This window comes from Triticum aestivum, chromosome 5A (genome assembly GCF_018294505.1).
Source record: "Triticum aestivum cultivar Chinese Spring chromosome 5A, IWGSC CS RefSeq v2.1, whole genome shotgun sequence".
NCBI classification, from domain to species: Eukaryota; Viridiplantae; Streptophyta; class Magnoliopsida; order Poales; family Poaceae; genus Triticum; species Triticum aestivum.
Genome location: NC_057806.1, coordinates 343,623,283 through 343,630,783, shown reverse-complemented (window position 1 = coordinate 343,630,783; position 7,501 = coordinate 343,623,283). Strand labels below are relative to the sequence as shown.

Below are 7,501 nucleotides of genomic sequence, written 5' to 3'. Positions count from 1 at the left end.
CAGCATCGATCGGCTTCAGTTAGCAGCAGTAGCGAAGGAATCGCTCGATCGGGTTCAGTTAACAGTCGTCGATCGATCGGGTTCAGTAACGCGTAGCCTGCAGTGCAATCGCTCGGGTTCAGTTAGAACCCAATGCCTCGCTCGGGTTCAGTTAGAGCCAACGCCTCGCACACACGCGCATACGTGTACGAGAGAAGCGCGCATCGCTCAGCCCCCGACCTCCCACCGTAGCCGGGAACTCCCCAAAATTTTCCTCACCCTCGCTTCTACCACGGTTTTTTCCGTCATGGATGGCCCAAAGAATGTCATGCAGCTGCTTCTCCGGCCCGCCCAGGACGAAAAGCCCATTTTCTGTCATGATTTTTTGTCATAGAAGTAGGAGCCCACCACATCTATGATGATACCAGGTTTTGTCACAATTATCGTCATAGAAGTGTCATATGTATGACAGAAAAAAATTCGTTCAACCCAAAATGTTATGGATGTGTCTTTTTTTTTGTAGTGAGTAGTAGATGCAGGCAGGAGTCGGTCTACTTGTCTTGGACGTGATGCCTATATACATGATCATACCTAGATATTCTCATAACTATGCTCAATTCTGTCAATTGCTCAACAGTAATTTGTTTACCCGGCATGAATACTTATGCTCTCGAGAGAAGCCACTGGTGAAACCTATGGCCCCCGGGTCTATCTTCATCATATTAAATCTTCCAATACTTAGTTATTTTCATTGCCTTTATTTTACTTTGCATCTTTATCATAAAAATACCAAAAATATTATCTTATCATATCTATCAGATCTCACTCTCGTAAGTGACCGTGTAGGGATTGACAACCCCTTATCACGTTGGTTGCGAGGATTTATTTGTTTTGTGTAGGTGCGAGGCACTCGCGCGTAGCCTTGTACTGGATTGATACCTTGGTTCTCAAAAACTGAGGGAAATACTGATACGTCTCCAACGTATCTATAATTTTTGATTGCTCCATGCTATATTATCTATTGTTTTGGACATTATTGGGCTTTATTATCCACTTTTATATTATTTTTGGGACTAACCTATTAACCGGAGGCCCAGCCCAGAATTGCTGTTTTTTGCCTGTTTTAGGGTTTTGAAGAAAAGGAATATCAAACGGAGTCCAAACGGAATGAAACTTTCGGGAACGTGATTTTCTCATCGAATACAACTCAGGAGACTTGGACCCTACGTCAAGGCACGTAACAGGAGGCCACGAGGTAGGGGGGCACGCCCTACCCTACCAGGCGCGCCCCCACCCTCGTGGGCCCCCTGTTGCTCCATCGACGTACTTCTTCCTCCTATATATACCCACGTACCCCCAAACAATCAGATACGGAGCCAAAACCCTAATTCCACCGCCGTAACTTTCTGTATCCACAAGATCCCATCTTGGAGCCTGTTCCGGAGCTCCGCCGGAGGGGCATCGATCACGGAGGGCTTATACATCAACACCATAGCCCCTCCGATGAAGTGTGAGTAGTTTACATCAGACCTACGGGTCCATAGTTATTAGCTAGATGGCTTCTTCTCTCTTCTTGGATCTCAATACAATGTTCTCCCCCTCTCTTGTGGAGAACTATTCGATGTAATCTTCTTTCTGCGGTGTGTTTGTTGAGACCGATGAATTGTGGGTTTATGATCAAGTCTATCTATGAACAATATTTGAATCTTCTCTGAATTCTTTTATGTATGATTGGTTATCTTTGCAAATCTCTTCGAATTATCAGTTCGGTTTGGCCTTCTAGATTGATCTTTCTTGCAATGGGAGAAGTGCTTAGCTTTGGATTCAATCTTGCGGTGTCCTTTCCCAGTGACAGTAGGGGCAGCAAGGCACATATTGTATTGTTGCCATCGAGGATAACAAGATGGGGTTTTCATCATATTGCATGAGTTTATCCCTCTACATCATGTCATCTTGCTTAAGGTGTTACTCTGTTTTTAACTTAATACTCTAGATGCATGTTGGGTTCAATCTTGCAATGGGAGAAGTGCTTGGGTTCAATCTTGCGGTGTCCTTTCCCGGTGACAGTCAGGGCAGCAAGGCACGTATTGTATTGTTGCCATCGAGGATAACAAGATGGGGTTTTCTTCATATTGCATGAGTCTATCCCTCTACATCATGTCATCTTGCTTAAGGCGTTACTCTGTTTTTAACTTAACTAGTTGACCCGTTACGCCAAATGGCGCAGAGACCCGCTAAAGCCATGTTGTCGATGAAAATAGTTTTATTTTGCAAGAACCTATTCGATATTGGTAGTAGAAAGCTCATTTTTTAAATCATGATATATTAGAAATATGGTTATTACGCTGCGAAATCCGAGTTTGAAAAAAAAGTATAACATGTACAGAGGAAGCATTGTTTTAGCTGAAAATATGGTTATCATGGACCCGTTGCGCATGCCAAATCACGCTAAATCCATGTGCGTAATGAAACAAATATCCATGGTTTAATTTCCTTTAATAAAAAACATAATGAATTGTTGTCTACAATAAGATGTATATACACATTTTAATTTGATAGCACAGACCCATTTGAAATCATGCATGCAAATAGCGCAGAGACCCACTAACACTCTCTCAAAAAAAAGACCCACTAACACTCATGCTTTGAAAAAAAACACGTATCAATAGACTTGTTCATGGGCAGGCATGTATGTCAACTTAAACGCCCCTGTGTACATCTATTTATTTATTTATTTATTTATTTTTGTACAGGGAGAAGAGTTGGTAAATGTAGGCAAGTATAGGTTGATACTTCTGGCCTTTTTCAGTTGTTTTCGTCATCAGCAGTGGAGGAAATATCAATTACTCTTTGGGAGCTTTGCCTTATCCATGCTCTAATGCACCTGCATCTTGGTTGATTGTCTGAATGTTCAGAATTTATGCTTGAGCTCGCTTGACGGATGGATGGTAAATTAAAAGACAGGGCGCAAGCTGTTTTAAGTTAGGTGAATATTGCACACCACAAGTTTGGTCACTGATGGTAACAGGTATTTAGGTTCACATTTAAAACCTCTTAGCAGAACTGATGTCACTGAAACAACTTGAAAACTATTCGAGACAGCCAAAAGTTTTGCAAAATTGGACACTTTCCAACCAAAGAAGCGTCATTTCAGCACAGGTTCTGAAGACTACATGTAACAGGCAGTTTTCCATCCTGCATTAGCAAGTAGGAGAAAATGTCAAGGGCTGAAAAAAAGTAGTTGGGGTATTTAACTATGAATCTGAATCGGAGAAGAGAGTCTGACTGCCATACAAAACTTCCTTCTCTAAGACACAATGCAAGTGGAAAATCAGTTCAATACAGGAAAACTGATTTGTTAAGATCATGTAGCTCAATGAAGGGCTCTGATATGTTAACATTAAGCTGCTTGCTTGAATTTAGCGACACCACAGTACTGGGAGATACATCCAGTGCATGATCAAAACATTTTCGAAGTATATTTAACTGAAAACATGAGGACTATAAAAGGCTCCCACATAACCTACACACATATAAATTGCCATTCCTTTACCATGAAAAACATGATACATCGGACAGCAAGGAAGCATAACTTTACCTTGTCGATGTTTTTGTAATTTATCAGAAAGTCAACGAAAGTAGAAACTTCAATCTCAACACCCATTTGACTAAATTGCAGTGACAAGTTTTTCACCAAGGTCTCTATAACAGGTCCATGACTGCTCCACTACTTAATTGTTAGGCGTCTATATATAAGGCACATCTACATATTCGTAATCCCTAATCTGAAAGCTCTCACTACTTAATTACTCTCATGAAACCGTATTAGACACACGACACTCATCATTAGTAATGACCGAAGAAAAGAGGCATGAGAGTGTTTCAATAACCTGAATGATTGCTTAAACCAGAAAAGCAATTCCAACAGAAAGGCACGATCCTCTTCATTTTTCGATGAACTGAAGGGCAAAAAGAAGAAGTAACCAACAGAAACCTTAGCCTGTGAAATAAACGCCTTCCCCTTAAGTTCATATGAAAGAAATGCTAGATTAAATCTTCTCAAATTAATCTTTCATGGCACTGATTTTATGCTTCAGTAATTAGGATATGCCGAACCCACACAACATATAGGTGCGATCATGACTAACTTTATATACCTATATATGACTACTCTACTACTCCAAAAATTAACATTGTTGTACTTATTGAAGTATAAGATTCTGCAAATTGCTCGAGCTAAATAATCCAGATAGGTGAAGTATGGGTGAGACAATGGATCAAAACACCAGTACATCACATCTATATAGGAACTTCTGTCTAAACAAATTCTTACTAATGGGTCTCATTATCAGGAAACTCATGATTCCCAATAACAGACCACAATGTCAATTTCTGTAGTAACATAATACAGGACGTACCTTCAAATGTTGATTTTAGTCGCTTTCTTTCAGATTTTCCTGCATTGACCAGCTTATCCCTGAAAGTAAAGTTGAATATCATATTAGCAAATTAAAGATTGGAGCATCAAATTAGCAGCTATATATTGCAAGCATGCATTTTTAACTGTAAAAGAGCTAATAAAGTGTTTACTTCAAGAAAATACAGCAGGCCAAGCAAAAAATGTATATCTAAATGGTGAACAAAAAACTGAAATACCAATCCTAATTAGGGCGTGCAGGACCAAATAATTAATATGACACTCTGGGAAGAAACCTTCGAAACTACCAGCGATTGTGTTCACATGGTACAATTCATTCCTCCCATCATCACATGAAAAAGTACTCCCATAGCCTCACATATGTACTCGGGATGCTGCAAGAAGCAACAAACAACCAAAAAAAGATAAATTTGCATATGTAATACAAAAACATTGAACCATAAACTACTTTGCAATTATACTGAGCCATAAAGTTGTCACCAGCATAAAACACTTATGGAAAAGAAGATAGAACGACCCAGGATGGATTCAATGGGAATTTGCAATTTAACAAGGATGAATTGCACATGAGCTTTGGTTGTACGAAAGAGATAAAACTTCGCACAGATTAATGACCGTGTACAATAGTGAATATAAATTCTAATATTTCTCAGTATAAGAAAAATCTAGAGAGGTAATTACGGCAACAGACACATCCAATCTTTGCTCAATGAAAACTGAGGAAGAATTCTATAACTATCCTACTCCTCACTGATCATTGCATCATAGCAATATTTGTCTTGTACAGAACTAAATTTCGACAAGCATGTAACCACCCAATTATTATCCGAACTGCCACAGTCAATATCCATTGCATCCACACTGATCTCGTGGGAGAGTGTAGACCCCCCACACATAAAACTGGGAAAGTAAAACCGAGGATAAAGTAAGAGCAGAGTCATGATCAGAGTATTGAGGACTAAGTAGACATAAGTGTTGTTTTTTATAACAAAAGAGTAAATAGAGACAAGCAGCTGTATTTCTCTGGAAGAACAAAACAAGCCTCTCCAATTGACAAAGAGGGGGGAGAGCTTAGGTACAAGGAACAGGAGAAGGTCATCTTGGATGGATGACAATGAGAAACGTGACAAAGTTTATGTTTTTGTGAAATTTGTTCTGAACCTGCTATACACATAAAAACCCGAAACTGGGAATAAAAATATTTTGTACACACCCAATGGAAAGCACCCAGAAAATTGGTTTACATTAGACATTTCTGAAAAAGAGGAAAACTGATCTTCAATTCAGTGTTTTGTTAATCTCACTCTGCCAAGCATCAATGCTATTTAAACTCCCACCGTTTTCATGAAACTAATAAAACAAAACCATCCTTTGGACATGCTTATTGAATTTACAGTCAAAGAGAGCCTATTAGGCCAATAACCCGTATAATGTGATTTCTTAGGCCAATAAATAACATCACAACACCACTTTCCACATGATTACCATCTTCTCAAATTATTTGCTCCTGTTGAGTTAAAAAACTCACTACGGAGCAAATGGTCGAGCTCGCCGTAGGAAGGAACACACCAAAGCATGCCAAGAAAAGTGCATTGGTAAAAACAAAACAAAAATAAAATATATGAACAATCAGGAGGGGGTTAATGCTTTGGGAGTTGAGAGAGTTGATAGGAGGGACAACCGAAGAAGCATACCGAGAAGAAATTAGCATCTGCTTGTCCAAGATGATGTGCTCATCTTGATGCCTCGGTAGATGACCATCATCATGAATCCACTGTGAAGGTCCTCGATTCTTATATGCATTCAGTTTCTGCAAGTTCAAAAGGCACACTATATAATCACTAAACAGAGGCACTAACCTGATACTGAATTTATAGAATAAAAGTGCAAAGCCTTTGTTGAGTCCTCTGCAATCTCACACAGTTGATCCAACTAATGTGTGCATGATTCAATCTATTTCAGAAATTAGGATTTCTATTTTCTATGTGATCCACATAGAACATGAGGACTCACCAAAGCTTAGCTGCTGTATCAGCCCCAGAACATTCACTAATGCAGTTAAATATCTACATAAATATAAAGAACATGAACATACAATTTCATGGTTCAGTATATGAACAAAAAGACCCACGTCCAGAGAGAGAAAGAGAGGAGCTAAAAGCAAACCATGAACCACCTCCAGCTCCCTGCTACGTTTCGTGCTCGACCCACTACTCGCGTGCACCAATGGCCTCATCCATGAGACAAATTGGGGAAAGAGAAAGAGAGGGGGGAGGAGATAGAGGCAAACCTGAACCACCTCAACCTTCTTGCTCCTGCTGCTTCGGCCATCAAGCCTCCCTCCACGGCCGACCCTGACCTTCGCCGCTGCACCAACTCCGCTGCTTTCCTCATCAAGGTCGAGCTCTCCTACGCGTCGTCATTGTTGGCTGGATTGGCCACGGGTTTCCTCTTGTACGGAGGGGCTCTGTACTGGCTGAACTGCTCCGGGGCCTCGCGGTGCGTGTCTCCGCCAGCGTGCTCGGGTTGGAGCATGTGAGAACGGAGGAGGAGGAGCTCGCGGCGGCCAGGGAGGGGCTCGTACCAGGGAGAGGGAGGAGGACGGATGAAGGAAGGGAGCGGCTAAGGGTTCGTGGGGGTGGCGGCTAGGGTTCGTGGGGTGGCGGCTGAGACGAGCGAGGGAGGAGGGAGGGGTGCGGGCGTGCGTGCGGATTGGGGCCAATGGGCTTTCCAGGAGGCACGACCAATCAGACCTTCATGCGGACGAACCCAGCCAACATATAGCGACCCCACCAACGAAGCGGCCCACTGGTCATACATGCGTGAAAGAAATAACCAGGTGAAACAGGAAGTGAATATCTAATGGATGAGTAGAGTCGAGGTGGGATTTTCACCGCGATCTGACGGCCGACAAAGCTCCAATCGGGGGAGCCTTGTGGAGGTGAGTTGGCTAGCCTCTTTATAGTTTTAAATACTCTCTATAGTTTTAAATACTTTAGATGCATGCTGGATAGCGGTCGATGAGTGGAGTAATAGTAGTAGATGCAGGCAGGAGTCGGTTTACTTGTCTCGGACGTAATGCCT

General features: G+C 41.5%; 1 long non-coding RNA gene across 2 annotated transcripts; it reads right to left on the bottom strand.

The window, feature by feature from the left end:
• Positions 1-2,445: 2,445 nt before the first annotated feature.
• On the bottom strand, positions 2,446-7,153 carry LOC123103291 (uncharacterized). 2 transcript variants are annotated; one of them, XR_006449708.1, is made up of 6 exons: positions 6,708-7,153; positions 6,112-6,227; positions 4,693-4,791; positions 4,398-4,456; positions 3,870-3,938; positions 2,446-3,174 (listed from the first exon to the last, which is right to left on the bottom strand). It is a non-coding gene; the product is annotated as an uncharacterized lncRNA (long non-coding RNA). The 2 variants fall into 2 exon arrangements; XR_006449707.1 differs by having other exon boundaries at positions 4,705-4,791.
• Between the last annotated feature and the right edge of the window lie 348 nt (positions 7,154-7,501).